General features: G+C 49.5%; 1 protein-coding gene across 1 annotated transcript in view; it reads left to right on the top strand.

Moving 5' to 3' along the window:
- The window catches only part of PLXNA4 (plexin A4), a 591,498-nt gene that overhangs the window by 247,982 nt on the left and 328,010 nt on the right, over positions 1-15,506 (top strand).

The raw sequence follows: 15,506 nt of genomic DNA, 5'->3' as shown, positions 1-15,506 counted from the left end.
CGCCTCCTGCCTCTCCGTCTAGGCACGGGAGCCTGGGCTGACTCCGCTATCTCCTCTTCCCTCTGTCCGTGGCTTCCAGCTTCCTGTGAGGCATCAGACATCCAAACCGGTGGAAGTTGTATCCGAGAAGCCTCAGAATAAACAGAGGAGGGAAGAGCCTGGGCTTTGGAGCAGGGGCTTCAAGAGTGTTTCTGTTGGATGCTCAGATGATTTCATTCTTTATTCTGATTCGGTGAATTTGGTTTGCTAGAAAAGTGAGTTCTAAACCACAAAGGCGTTCCCATATGCGGTTCGTACAATGAGATGTCTGTTGACCTGCTTCACCTGGCCCGATGGGTAAATAAGCACTTTGGAGAGTAAAATGTAAGCAAGACAATTTGGGGTGCCTTCGCTCTTGTCTCTAGTGAGCCCAATCTCAGTGCAGTGGAGAAGTGACTTACCACAGTGCGCTAGAAGATTTGCCACCGCTGAACTTCCTACCCCGTGCTGTAGGATCATTTACTTGTTAGCAAGACTGCGTAAATAGATTCTGTAGGAGGCTTTTTCTCTTTCCCCTTGGTCATTGTCTGAGCTGGTGTCAGTGGAATAAACATTGGGAGTTCAGCGCACATAATAGAACAGACGGTTATTTTCTCTTGGGGGAGAGAAAGAGACATGGTTCCCGGCCACAGCCACATGGTAAACCCAAGGCAGTCAACTTGCAGATGCGTGCTGTTGGTCAGAGGGTGGCCTGAGGTCAGTGGGGACTTGCTCCCCAGCACCCGTGGAAGCCTGGCCCCTGATGGGGAGGTCAGCTGTTGCACAGCTCCAGTGGGCTGAGCACACGCGTGGTGCGCAGAGGCAATGCTCATAGGGTGGGCTGTAGGCAGAGCCTTACCTTCAAGCATCCCCAGAGCTCACCCAGGCCAGCAAGGACAGGCAATACCTGACCAGGAGGCTTGGGGCTTTATAAACCTTAGGCTGGCATTTCCCATTTTTCTTTTTTTTTTTTTCCTTTGGAGAGTTTATATAAGAACAGTTCTGTGTCAGCCACCTGGGACGTTCCATTTAATTTCCAGAGCAACGATGGGATCTTTGAAGCGTAAATATTTGAGAGGTAAGAGCAGAGGGTCATGTAGGGGGGAGAACAAGCCAGCACACCCTCCTGGGGAAAGCCGGGCCATCGGGGCAGCCAAACTTTCTGCTCCACGAGCCCAGAGTGGCAGGCTTTTAAATAGTTTTGCTGGAGCCCGGCTACGGCTGCTGCAAGCTCAGCATCACTGGCCCAGGGGACGGTTTGAGTTGGGACAGGAAGGCTGGGCCGCCGACTCTGTTGTTTGAAATAATAAAAAGCAAAACTGGCCAGTTTATTTATTTTTTCGGAACAATAGAATTTCCCACACCTCCCACCCAGCTCCGCTCGCTGAGCACCACTCCCCTTTCCTTGCCAGCACTCTGTACTGCCTTTCCCAGAGGCTATCAAACCACATCCACCTTTGGGGCAGAGGCCCAGCCGTGAAATGCTTTGGGGCTGCAAGAGGATTTTGCGGGAAGTTTTGTAAGCTGCTGAAATCAGGGGGTGAAAATAATGGAAATCATACTGTAGCCGTAATTACAGAGTTGTCCTCTCTGAGCCCTGTAATAATCTCCCGTGTGTATCAAGGGCCATGCAGTGTTCTTTACCATATGACAGGTGACTCGAGATGGGGAGGGTAGGTGGGAGGTCTGGGGGCTTTGCTGTGGGTTTCCAGGGTCTGGGAGCTAGACTGTAGCGATCCATAGGCAGCCCTCGAAATGACTGACTTTTCCTTTTATTGGAAGGGTGTGGGTCCTTGTCATTTGCAACCTTGCCTCTGATGACCATAATTTCACTCCTTTCGTGCACACATCACATGAGGCAGAGGGAAAGGAGGTGAGGAAAGTGCCAATTTGGATGTCTTTTATGTTTTCTGGGGTGTGTGTGTGTGTGTGTGTGTGTGTTATGGCCGTATGGGCAGCTTTTCCATGGCGAGCGTTATAGGCAAGTGCTGTTAAGAAACGTGGCATATAAATACCACAGTCACCAGGAAATACTTAAGAACTTAGAAATAATCCACAGACTGTTAAAATTTCAACTCCAGGTTAAAAGACAAACATCCCGGTCTGCTTTAGGGTGTCTGTATAAACCTAAAAATCTTTGTCCCAAGTTGGGGCAATGAAGCCAGCGTTGCCTCAGATGAACAGAAATCTCCGCTTAACTCTTGGGGCCAGAACCCTCTCTCCTTGCCTCTTGCCCTCCTACCACTAAGTGATCATACTTTATGGCTGCTGTTCAGCGGTGAATTACCACCTGACATTAGTGGGAGAGACTAATGTTCATCATGAGCCAAAACATCATAAACTCCCACTTGAGGTGTGATTGCTCCTTTCATTTTGTGATTGCATCGTTCCTGAGCGTTTAGCTAGGTTAAACTGTTCACACGTAAGGGGCGGAGTGCTTTGTGGATACTGGTTAAGCAGAACTCGGGCTGGTCTGAGCCTCGACTTGTGGTAGGATACATATACAAGTGCGTGATGAGCCAAGCCTTACCAGCCTCTCTTGATAGGAATTCAGTGCATGTCAGGTGGGAGCATCAATGGGAGTGGATACCATGAAAATCCTTCTTATTGAGAATTATTATGCACATTAACATAATCTGCCTAATTTCTTTTCCTTGAACCTATTTTGAAATTGATGTGCTTGTGTTCCTCACCTCCACATCCTGACCACGGGTCCAGAAGGACCACCAAACGGGAGTGGAGTGGGGTAGAGGGAGAACCACCTGGGTCTGTATCCTTTTGACCATAAGTTCTCAGGAATGGATGTTCTGTGTGTGTGTGTGTGTGTGTGTGTGTGTGTGTGTGCAGTGCTCAAGCCACAGAACCATGTCAGATCAGAGATGTGTAGCTACTGCTTTGCAGCTTCCTAAATGTATCTGAGAATTCTTAATACTCACTGGAAATTTAAATCAACTTTAAAAAAGAAATTTATGCCATCGGTAGGACTCCAAACGAGTGAAGGCATCACGAAATCAAATGGAGATGTCATGTTGGAAGTCCCACTTGCCCAAGGACCCGGAGATTAGAGCAGAGGTGCATTGCCTGGTACAGGATTTGGTCAGTGTACTCTTTCAGAAGTCTCTTCACACAGAGCTGCTGGCTGCTTTGCATGGTTAGACACTCAAGCAGGAAGGAAAAGAAATACGGAAGAATCAATGCTGGACAGTTTCTGTTGTGGAAAAAGACCATCAAAGCATTTTTGTTTGATTGTGTTGCGGAGTTGTTTCTGCAATTCCCACTGCTGGATTGGCAAGTTTGGAGCCTGTGGGCACATGAGGCTGTGGGGTAAGTGGAGAGGAGCTGAGGTTGAAGGTGTCAAAGACAGAAGAGCACCACAGATGTTCGGGGGGGGGGGGGTGGGCGGGGTCGGGAGGGTTGTTCCTTCTACTCACCTCGCATCTCAGTGGGGTGGAGTCCTCTGTTCTTAGTCCTTCAAGCCTGGGGACGCCAGAACTGGTCTTCAGACGGACTTCACCTCATGCCAACTGCCCTCTTCTGGTCCACCTCCCACCTTGTGCAGTTGCCCCCGCTGGGGTATAAGCTTTTTAGTCCATGCTGTATCCGGTGGGGGTGGAGACCAGCCTAAGCTAGTCAATGTCCTTGTTGACATATCTTCCATTTATGAAGTTTCCACTCACTCGTCCTTTTTACGCGAGTGTACCCCCACTGGCTCTCAGCTCTTGCTCCTTGCTACTTTTCACCTCTCTGTCCTTGGGCCCACCCATGGTCCCCGCAGGTTTCTGGTTGGGGGCGAGGATCTCAAGTGGTCACTCGGAGCAGGCTTGGCGAAGTGTCCTCATGATGGAGCTGTGGCATCAGCCCCACTCAGAGCAGCCTGACCCCGAAAGCTGGGGCATCACCTCCTTCTCCTCCTGGCACCTTCTAGAAACACACTTTGAGATCCCCAGAAAATATCATCGTGGGAACACTTGTCATCTTATTTTCCAAATGATCATTAGTAGTGCCCATGATTTACGAGATAGTCTTCAATGAGCTTTGCCAATTCAAGATTTACTGATACATGTGTGCCACTTTTTTGACTCATGTGTGTGTGTATATATATACATTTGTGTAGAATGGTCCTGATCATAAATTAAAATGCGGAGACATTAAAATTGAAGAGAGTGCTACAGAAACACCCCCAAATCATCAAGCACGCTCAGTCAGCTGATGCTCAGATGCCAGACACGCTGGAAGAATTTATCCAGTGACACATGCAATCGAAGTAAAATATTGTGCTTTACAAGAACATATCATTAAAATGAAAACTAGCAGCATATCAGGAGTCTGGCCATGTAACCAAGACAACAAAGATGGGGAAGGATGAAAGACTTGGTGTACCCGAGGAAGAGGGAGGAGCAAGACAAGGACGGGGGAGCCCCAGCAGCAAATGGCCTTGTACTGCCGGGCTCGCATCTGATAGGACCTGCATCAGAGAAGAGCCTCTTTCTGTCCTTAGCAGTGAAGGCTCTGGGTGAGAGGAGGAGCAGGGGAGGTCTTCGTCACCTGAAATCACTGCGTTCTCTCTGCCAACTTTGATGGGGACGGCAGCAGCAGGCAGCTGGACCGACTCTGGACCCACCGGCTGGAGCTCTGATTGGCGTGTCTGTGTAGAGTTCCTACTTGTTGGCCAGTGACTTCTGGGAATGTGGCTGCGTGGCCAGCCCCTTGGGGTGGGTCACGGTGTTTCTCCCCCATAGCTTTGGCTTCTCGTAGAGACATTCACGGGGACTTTTGAAATAGCTGTCTCAAGTCTGCCGTCATCACTCCATAGCTTCCATCCTGGCCCAGGTGACGCGGGGGCATTAGTTATCAATTGTGGTGCAACAGATTGCCCCAAAATGTAGAGTCTTAAACAAAATGACGTTTATTATCCCATGGTTTCTGTGGTCAGGAATCCGGGCATGGGCCTAGCTGGGTTCTGGTTCGGGGTTACCACAGTCAAGGTGTCATCTGGGGCTGGAATGGGGGATGATCCTCTTCTGGAACTATTCCCATGGCCGTGGGCAGCCTCAGGTCCTCGCTGGACACCCCACATGGGCCTCTCCATGATGTCCGCTCCTATCACACGGCAGCCAAGAGAGGGCCAAGGGAAGAGGAGCAAGCCGAAAGCCACGGTCCCTTTGGAACCTCATTTCAGAAGTAGCATCTCATTGTCTTTGCTGTATTCTATTCCTTAGAACTGTCAGTCATGTGGCCCAGCCCACCTGCAGGACGAGGGGCTTCTAACCTCCACAGGGGCCTGAATACCAGGAGGCAGGGGGCCCGGGGACCCTTTTAGACGCTGCTCATCACATTCGAGGGCACCTGAGCCAATGCTCTTAAACTTGCTGTTAACTGCTAGTAGCGTGAGAAGGAGCACAGCACGGCTCAGGGACAGATGTGGCCAGAACGCCGAATCCGGCTTCCGACTCCCTAGGGTTTGATCACACAGACCTGTCAGAGAATCTAGGGGTGAAACAAAATGAGGCCATATGGCCTGCCATGCCCAGGGCCAGAGGCTGAGGAACCGTCCTTAGCAGGAGGCCTGGGAGCTCAGAGAGGCAGTCCCAGGTGCTCTGTTAATTTTAGGGCAATGATGATGGTTTATGATGGTGGGTGAGACACATAGGTCAAGTCAGTAACTGCGGAGAGCTCTGCGCGGCTTTGGAGAATCTGTGGCTCTTGGCTTTGCCTCCATTGCAGATCATCTCCTTCCTTAGGAAGGGGTCACTTTCCTAATGATGGATCTGGCAGGAAAGAGGATGGGAAGGGAACTGTAGGGATTGGATGCCCAGTAAATATCAGGCCCTGTTCTGGGTGTTTTCCATGCATAATCCTCAGCATTTCCTTTGGGGTAAATTCTACAACCTCCATTTACACCTTTGACCAGAGACTGACTAACTTCCCCAAGGTCACATGATTTGATCTAAGGTCGCCCTTTGACTCGTGTATAGGCTCGAGTCAGGGGCTCTGCTGAGGTTGTGCTCTCAGGCTGTAGGTTAAGGTCACCTCCACACCCGTGAGAGGAGGTGGTCACCCATACTCCCACACCTGATTACTGTGCCTTGGCCAGAAACTCCCTTTCATTTCCTCTGCCCCTGCGCTGGCTCAGGGCCCTGTGCTCAAGCCTGGATGGTTATAACTGATTGCCCATCTCCAGGAGCTCCTCTCTTTAATTGCCCTGTGAATTTTGCCAGATTCATCTATCCAAAGCAACTGCAATCCTATGTTTCCTAGGTTAAAAAAAAAAAAAAGAAGAAGAAGAATAGTCACTGATCCCGGCTTCCATGGTCCCTGCCTGTTGCTCTGCGTGGAAATGGCCCCAGCCACACTCTCCTCCAGCTCAGCCCTTCAGCCCTGGCCCCCGACAGGGTCCTCGGGGGCCCTGGCTAATTTTAAATACCAAGGAAGTGGCTCCCACCTGAGAAACAATGGGATTCCCACCTACATGGCCCTCCCTCCTCCACAATTTCCCTCTGGAGGAGCCTTTATGCCCGAGGCCCATCCCGAGGCAGAGTGGGCGGTGGCCTTGGGGAGGGCTGGAGCTTTTCTGGGAAGCAGACAGACTGTGCTTTTCCACTTGCCACTGACTGCTGCCTAGGACACACTCGGGCGTTTCTTTGTCTTCAGCTTCTTACCCACAGGCTCTCTCCCAACAGCCCGCGGGACTATGTGTCGTGGTTCTTGATGGTTTTTCCCATTGTAGTTCATCTGGGGTCCCTGTCTTGGCTCATTTGGGAGATGGCTGCTTCTCCTTAAATCCCAGAACTGCTTTGCAAGCTCTGTGGGGCTGAAGATCTAATTACACCATCTCCTTACCACTCCTTACCACGCCTGGCTGTTTTGAGAACCTCTCCCCACCAGTCCAGCCGGCCTTCTTTTTCTCCCCAAATGCCCATCCCCTGAACCTGAGCTTCTGGGCTGTGACCTCAGTCCCGTGCTTGCTTGCTTTTGTCCACTGCCACCTCTCAGCTCTTGCCTGCTGTTCCTTTCATCATGTAGTGTTGTGTACTCACAAACATCATCCTGACCCATTCACCCAGGACCACTGTGAGGCCAGTGACACCTGGACCAGCCCTGGCTCCGCAGTTCCTTTCTAGATTTGGTGACCTGAGGGACAGTGACTCGAGGGGTGCCCTTTCCCCCAAAGACACCTCTTGGCACCCATCACCAGGTGGCCTTATCTCCATTATTCACTGCAGAGTCCAAGGCTCAGGACGAGGAAGAGTGGGAGCCCATCTACGGACAGGCCGTGTTGCTGGCACAGCTGGGTGGGGACCCAGGTCTACTCTGTTGACCTGCTTTGCCCACATGAGTCACATTAGGAAAAGGGGGCCGGGGCACCTGGGTGGCTAAGTCCGTTAAGCGTCTGCCTTCAGCTCAGGTCATGATCCTGGAGTCCTGGGATTGAGTCCCACGTCAAGCTCCCTGCTCCATGGGGAGTCTATTTCTCTGCCCCACCCGTACTCATGTTTTCTCTCTCTCTATCTCTTAAATAAATAAATAAAAACCTTAGCGGGGGTGGAAAGAGGTGCCAAGGAATGAGTCTGAAAACAGTGGGTGTTGGCTCAGGGGTCTCCCCCATTCCATAGGCCCTCCCTTCCTTGAGGCCATTCTCAAGCTGCTAAAACACCTGGCATCCCCAGGGCCTCCCCTGGTCCCAGTTTTTCTGGTTTCCAGAAGAATCTTTCAGAAGACCCTTCTGTTCCGCCCCCAAGTCTCCTGAGGAGGCCTTGGAGGCAAGGAGGGCAGAAGGGAAGGAGAACAGGAAGGAGAAGGCTTTCCCTTTTGCTCTTGCAAAGAGGATGGCTCATCTTTCTGTTCAATCGCTCCTTCCTTCCCACCAAGATATGAGCATGCTGGGGTGGGGACAGCTGAATCTGAGTGTGCCCCCGTTGTTGGACTTGAGATGTCAGAAGGACGCTGAAGCTGCTGTGCGACTTTCTCTCATCACGGCATCCAGAACATCACCCACGTGCTCCTGCTTTTCAGGTCTTCCCACTGGGAGGTTCAGAGGCCCGTGGGTTTTCAGGCAGAAGGACGCCCAAGATCCTAGGGGTATCTCATGCTCTTGGTGTTTTTGATAACAGTGAAGACAGTTAGAGAGCTTTGGTTTCTTCTTAAAGATCTGTAAGTGCTCTAATTCTTTAAGTCTCTCTGCTGACTCACCTGAGTTTCCTCCAGGGATCATTCAGTTCTGTCCATTTTCTTCAGCCTCCCCCAAAATATCGTAGCATTTATCCATGAGTTTCTACCAGAAACAGGACTCCTCTACGGGGACGTCTCACAATGGGTGCACAAGTTTTTTGAAAAGTTGTATGTAATTATACTTTCAATGTTTCATATTAGCATACATAGAATATCTTATTTCATCTTTATGATCACAGTTGTTTTGGGTCTTCCCTCAGACATACCAGATATGGGAGAGGAAAAGGCATTTTTTCTAAAAAGATTTATTTATCCATTTTATTTTTTTAAAGATTTATTCCTTTGTTTTAGAGAGAGAGAGAGAGAGAGAGAGCAAGAGCACGTACGACTAGGGGAAGGGGCAGAGGGAGAGACAATCTCAAGCAAACTCCCTGCTGTGGGTGGAGCCCAACCCTGAGGGCTCGATCCCATGACCTTGAGATCATGACCAGAGCAGAAATCAAGAGCCGGCCACTTAATAGACTGAACCACCAGGTGCCCCAAGATTTATTTGTCCATTTAGAGAGAGAGAGAGAGCATGAGTGCAGGGGGAAGGGGCAAGGGAGAGAGAGAATCTCAAGCAGATTCCCTGCTGAACACAGAGCCCCCCATGGGGCTCAATCTCACAACCCTGAGGTCACAACCTGAGCTGAAACCAAGAGTCAGATGCTTAGCTGACTGAGCCACCCAGGTGGCCCGGGAAAGCACATTTTAAACTTCACCTACAGAGTGAATCTCTTTTAGATCCCATGAGGTTTTTCAGGCAGAATCAGCTTAGGCCTTGGGTGGACCTGAACTTGCACATCATTGACCTTGACCATGGCAGCTGGGACGCTGGACCCCACTGTGATCTGGGCAGTGTCCAGACCACAGGGATGCTGGTGGTACTGACCAACTCATGCCTCAACTAGGCTGTGGGTTTTCTTCCTCCAATGGGAAGGTCATGGGCTTCGGCGGAAGAGATACGAGTTCATCAGAGGAAGCCAAAGAATCCTTTTCCAAATGGAAGAATCTTTTTCCAAAAAGGATATGTCATGTATCCATTTCATCAGTTTGAGTTTTTATTCAGTCCTGAATAAGCGTCTGCCTTTAGCTCAGCTCAGATTACCCAGAAATCACAGGCAATCAGATATTTCAAACCCCATAGCTGAGAATATCGTCTTTGAAAACAGTTTATTCTCTCTACAGAAAAGAGTTTATTAATATAGTTGGCTCTTTGTCCCAGTGCATCTAAACCTTCCCAGTTAGCCTGCAGGTGCCCAGTACGGTGCTGTCTGAAGGTAACAAATGTATCCGAAGACTGACTGTTGAGGCTTATAGTATCTGTGTGTGTGTAGAACTTTACCGGCTAGCTTAGGCTACCTTACATTGTGGTCAGGAATGACTCCCAAATTTAAGTAGCCTACCACCATAAAGGTTATTTCCAGCTCACCTTCATGCGTACCCTGGTCGGTTGGTGGCTGTGCTCCACACGCTGTATTTGGGATGGAGACTGAAGTGCAGTCCCTTTGTCTGGGGACATGCCAGTCTTCCATCAGAAAGAAAAGTAAGAGTTTGACTTCTTCTTTGCCGATTCAGATGCCTTTTATTTCTTTTTGTTGTCTGATGGCTGAGCCTAGGACTTCTAGAACTATGTTGAATAGCAGTGGTGATACTGGACAGCCCTGCCGTGTTCCTGACCTTAGCGGAAAAGCTCTCAGTGTCTCCCCATTGAGAGTGATATTTGCTGTGTGGGTTTTTCATAGATGGCTTTGATGATATTTGAGGAATATACCCTCTATCCCTGCACTTTGAAGAGTTTTGACCAAGAAAGGATGCTGTACTTTGTCAAATGCTTTTTCAGCATCTATAGAGAGTATCATATGGTTCTTGATCTTTCTTTTATTAACGTATTGTATCACATTGATTGATTTACAGATGTTGAACCAACCTTGCAGGGTTGCTGGGGGTGGAGAGAGGGAGAGGGTGGCTGGGTGATGGACACTGGGGAGGGTATGTGCTATGGTGAGTGCTGTGAATTGTGTAAGACTGATGATTCACAGATCTGTACCCCTGAGACAAATAATACATTATATGTTAATTTAAAAAAAGAGAAAAGAAAAAAGAAACAAATGGTAAAACAGCTTTGGGGAAAAAAGAAGAAGGAAAAGTGAGGCGGCAGAGCTGATGACTGTTAGAGCCGCCTCTTAGAAGTAGCACCCATTCCCGCCACTCACATTTTATTGGTCAAACCAAGGTGAAGGGTGTGGGAAATATACACCAGCCACAGGAAGAGGCCTGGTGTATATAGGTATGGGGAGGGTGGGGGGGGCAGAGAAACTTTTGTCAATAGCACAGTTTACCGTAAAGACTGTTAGTGTGACTGTCAACATTTAGTCAAGAAATATCAACTTGGTCATCTGGAACGTGCTAGATGTTTCTTGACTTAAAGAGCTGTGGTCTCTTCTGGCTTAATATTGGAGAAAATGTGTGAGGAATATAGGATATGGCTGATTTCATATAATCAACTCCAGACTTCGTGTTAGAGATTTTTTTAAGAAACTAAATCCTCTACAGCTGGTTTTCTTGTGATTTGCTTTTTCTCCTAAAACCAAAGCTAGAGTTGTTCAGTTCCTTCTATTAGTCAGGCTCTGTATGTTTGTATTTCCCTGCATTCAGTTTTTCATAAGACTGAGGACACTTTTCTACTGAAACACAAGGATCAGATTGTGCTCAGCCGATGTCTCCGGGGATAATTAAATTACCCAAATTTGTTAAATCATTTCTCTTACCTGCAATTAAATAGAGCCTCCCAAATTAATTTTCCCTGAGTAACTTAACCCCCAAAGATTCCTCCACTCCCCCCTCTGAGTCTGCTTTTCTAATTGTGAATTCCAAGATTCGTTCTGGACATGGGCAGGACCTCGGGTCCCTGAATGCCATTCCTCTGGGCAATGAACCCAATCGGGTGCCCACACCGGCTACCTACTCCAGGCCAGTTCACGGACCTCCTTATTAGGGCTCCCCACCGACCACTGCTTTCTGGAAAAGGCAGGAGAAGTGTGGAGCTGGACTTCTGAGCAAAGGAAGCCGTCCTGCAGATTGTTTTGAACAACATTGATTTTTAGCTCTCTGACTTATTTTGTCAACTGCCAGTTTTTTGGCTGATATGACCTCAACTTACATCGAACTGATGATGCATGAGAATCATTGAGCATCCATAACTGGGGAAAATGATACGTATCTTCATGGCTGAGACCGTGGCAGCCATTGTGAGGGCCTTGGCAATCCCAGAAAGCTCTCGAGGAGTTGCCCTTCTGCAAATGTGCTAGGAGGGGTCCTCTAATTTTTTGCCAAGCTCTCCAGTTTCTGTTCCCAGGTAGATAAGACATACACCCACACGGCCATGACTGCCTGCCCCCTCCCATACTTACACACACATTCACGTCACAAACACGCATGCGTGCCTCATCCCCACGTGTACCTGTAGGCTCCCGTGCATGCACACTTGGGAGCTAGTCCCTTCTCTTTGCACTCAAGCCTGGGGCCGCTCCTCCCCTGTGCCTGAGCCCTGCCTCCCTGGTGTTCTCGCTGGGAAATTAGCAGTGCACCCTCTAATCAGTTTACCTCTGACTCGCCCACTTTGGCTTTGAGATGATGACAGAGCGGAGCTATTTAGCTGTCACACGCACTGACTGTTGCCCAGATGGACAGCGTCTCAAACATCAGAGTGGGTTCTTTCTCCTCCGTGTGTGTGGGGAGGTAATGAGTCTCCCAGTTGCTTTTTTAAGTGCTTCTTGCATCTGCCTTTCATTTTAATGCCTCCTGCTGCTGACCTCGCTTCCCGGCAGCCAGCCTAAGTGTGATTCCCATAATTAGCTTAGTGATAATTTAATCTCTCTGCTTTAAATTTGATTGTCTTTGAGGGACTTGGGTCTGGAGACAGGGGAGAGGGGACCTTTGCTTTTGTCTGGACTCTCTCTGTCCGGGGGCAGGAGCGTGGGGGCATTGCTGGATTGGGGTGGGGGTGGGGACTGTGATTCTCCTTTCATCCCTCCTCTTGTAAGGGGTTCCCTTTCTTTGTCCCTATTTCCCTTCGGAGTATGAAAGCATGTGACTGTGGGCACACAAAGCACTTTAAGGTGCTTAGGTGGGGACCAGCTCAAAAATGGGAAAATAGGGGCACCTAGGCCGCACAGCGGGTTAAGCATCTGCCTTTGACTCAGGTCATGATCTCGGGGTCCTGGGATCAAGCCCCGCATCAAGCTCCCTGCTCTACGGGGAGCCCCTCCCCTGCTTAAGCTCTCTCTGTCTCTCTGTCTCTCTCTCCCAAATGGGTAAATAAAATCTTCTTTAAAAAATGGGAGAACAGGGACCCCTGGGTGGCTCAGTGGGTTAAAGCCTCTGCCTTCAGCTCAGGTCATGATCCCAGGGTCCTGGGATCGAGCCCCGCATCGGGCTCTCTGCTCAGCAGAGAGCCTGCTTCCATTCCTCTCTCTCTGCCTGCCTCTCTGCCTACTTGTGATCTCTCTCTCTCTCTCTCTCTCTCTGTGTGTGTCAAATAAATAAGTAAATAATAAAATTTAAAAATGAAATGGGAGAAGAGTACAATTCCTCAGTGGTGATGGCAGCCATTCTCTTAAGCCAGAGAGAGGTGAGAAGGAGCAAAAGGAGCCACGAAATGCCACCCTGTGCCTCACACCCATTCCGGGCACCCCTGCAGTCTTCACATCCGGGTCCATATCTACTTATCCGGGTGTGTATCTGGGTTTACCCATGCCTCTCAGTGTTTGGGAACCAGACCCGCCGGGTACATGAAGTGTTGGAATCGACAGCAGGGAAATCTTAACTGTGTTGGCCAGCAGCACCTCTGACTTTGGACAAATTGTTTTATTTGAGCAATGAGTATATTGATACATGTGCCCTCTGCCTCTTTTATAAAGGAGCTGAGGATAATAGGAGTTCCCATCTATAGAGCATTCTTTGACTCACCAGGAGGGAAAAAAGTAATAAAAATTAGGAAGACAGCGAGGATCGTAGGACTTTCTGTGCCTAGTAAACTTCTACGAAGAGTCTTCAAAATCCATGAATCTAAAAGCCCATGTGCACCCAGGCGGGGTGTGTAGGTCGTCTCCGGAGATGGGGTCTCTAGGGAAACCCCAGCGGCTCGAAAGAGGTGCACTAACCAGTCCCTGTGGGATTTAACTGTGCTCACGATCTCTCTGGCAGAACTTCAGAAGCCTAGTGAGGAAGGTGAATGACGTAATTCAGATTAGCCACCCTTGGCCACTCACTAAGCTGGTAGCACGTGTGAGGCTGTCTAATGGGGGACTAGTCAGGGTGAGAAGGAGGCACAGGTAGGGCACACTCAGCTCTGAGCTTGGGTTCCCTCCTACCACCTCCGGCAGCCTGGAAACCAGGTCTTTGATTTATGCGCTGACTTTTAATTAAAAGAACAGCAGAAAAGAAATCTCATTTTGCCGCCGTAGGATAAATGGTTCACAATCTGAACCGATTTTGTTTCTTCTCCAAATGGACCAGTGCTGTGGGAGTGTGTGCCTGTGTGTGTGATGGGACTCTTGGTCTGACCTCTCTAACACTGCTTTGCTCCCAGGGCTGACCTTGCCTCTCTCTCCTGGGTCCTGCTATGTGGTCCTAACACCCCCTTCCAGGTGTGCATTCTTGCCCTGGGTGACAATTTCTCTTTGTAGCTTTCCCCAGCATCTTTACTTGAAGAGATGCTGTCAGTTCTGGTCTAAGTTGCTTGTAGAATTTTCCTTCCTTTCTTCCATCACGACAATGTTCATGCGGTTTTTGGCAGAAGAGATTTTATTTCAGTGGTCATCCCAAATTCTCAGGATGTTTTGATTTCCCTGAGAGCCCCTCATGACATCCTTTTGGTACTTCCCAGGGTAGAATTTTCCAGACTCGCAGCCCTTGTTCTCTGGGAGTTGATCTGCTCTAACAGGACTGAATCTGATGTGGGAGTGACTTCCCACATGCTTGGATACAAACCTGGCCTTTCTTACGTGACAACATTTATTTACCATCACTACCCATCACCTCGAGCGATGTGATACAGACTGCCCTTTTCTGTGGCTTCTTCCTTCTAGAAATGCCGATGTTTATTTGCTATTTGGAAGTGTAGTTCTATTTGAGAATGTGCCAGATCCAGTCACAGTATTTTCATCCTTCTCTCCACCAGCAAGGTTTGTGGGGCCCTGACCATTGGTTACAGAAGCAGAAACTAAGGGTCCTCATCCCAACCCAAGGACCCTCCTGCCACTACCCTACTGCGATTTGGGGGCACTATTGAAGAAGCCACTGTGGGCTCTTTGTTCCAGAGAAGGAGGGAAAATCTGTCCCTGAAACTTACTAAAAGACCTCAGGGGAACCAGCCAGCAAAAATCACCAGCTCAGAGAAGCCAGAAAAACAATGTCAGGGCCACAGAGAGGTGTCCTGAGCCAGGGGCAGGAATCTGGGTTTGTGCTTGGTGACAAATCCTCGTCCTTCTCTGCCACTGACTCACTTTGAGGGATGAGGGCCAATCAACCCCCCCATTGCAGGGTCTCAGTCTTATTTGCAGTAAAGAACAGAGGGAAGGCGCTCCAGCCCTCCCCCACCTTCTGTCTGCTGCTGCGTTTATAAATACTCGGTCACACAGTGTCCTAGGGAGCTTCACAGGGACAGAAGCCACCACTTCACAGCTAGAATGTTCGTTCCTGCCTGCCACTCACCTCAAACTAAGAATTGGTATCTGTGGGCTCACCCGAGAGCCCCAGCTCACGCAGCCTACTGTCCACCACCAACCCCGACCACCTCCCACACCTGTTTCTCTTCTATGAGTTGAGGGAAGGACCCCCTGTGCCCGCCACCTACGTGATGGGACCAGCAGTGACGTCTACTTTCCAGCCTGTCAAAGTGATGCTTCCCAGATCACTGGGAGGCCCTGGGGCAGTTCTGTAAGATGAGATCACTGGTGCTAAACTTGTCTTTGCTGACAGCCCAGAACTGGGTTCCAGGGTTCTTGGCAGACTTGGGAGGGAGTCGGCTGGGGGTGAGCCCCTCAGGGGCCCCAGCTTCTGCCATCACTGCTGTCTCTTGACAAGGCTTCCTTCCCCTCTGTCTGTTCTCCCTTCCCATTTTGGCTTCCCAGCTTCCCTGTTCTAAAGATTGACTCTGTGCCCACCACCCCACCTAGTTCCTGGAGGTTTAAAGAGCCAGTATAAAGCCAGGTTGGAACTCTTAAAAAAAAAAAAAAAAGTCAGGGTGACATCCAGGTGACTCAGTGGGTTAAGCA

This window comes from Lutra lutra, chromosome 11 (genome assembly GCF_902655055.1).
Source record: "Lutra lutra chromosome 11, mLutLut1.2, whole genome shotgun sequence".
Classification (NCBI taxonomy): domain Eukaryota; kingdom Metazoa; phylum Chordata; class Mammalia; order Carnivora; family Mustelidae; genus Lutra; species Lutra lutra.
This window is presented reverse-complemented; position numbering and strand designations above follow the sequence as displayed.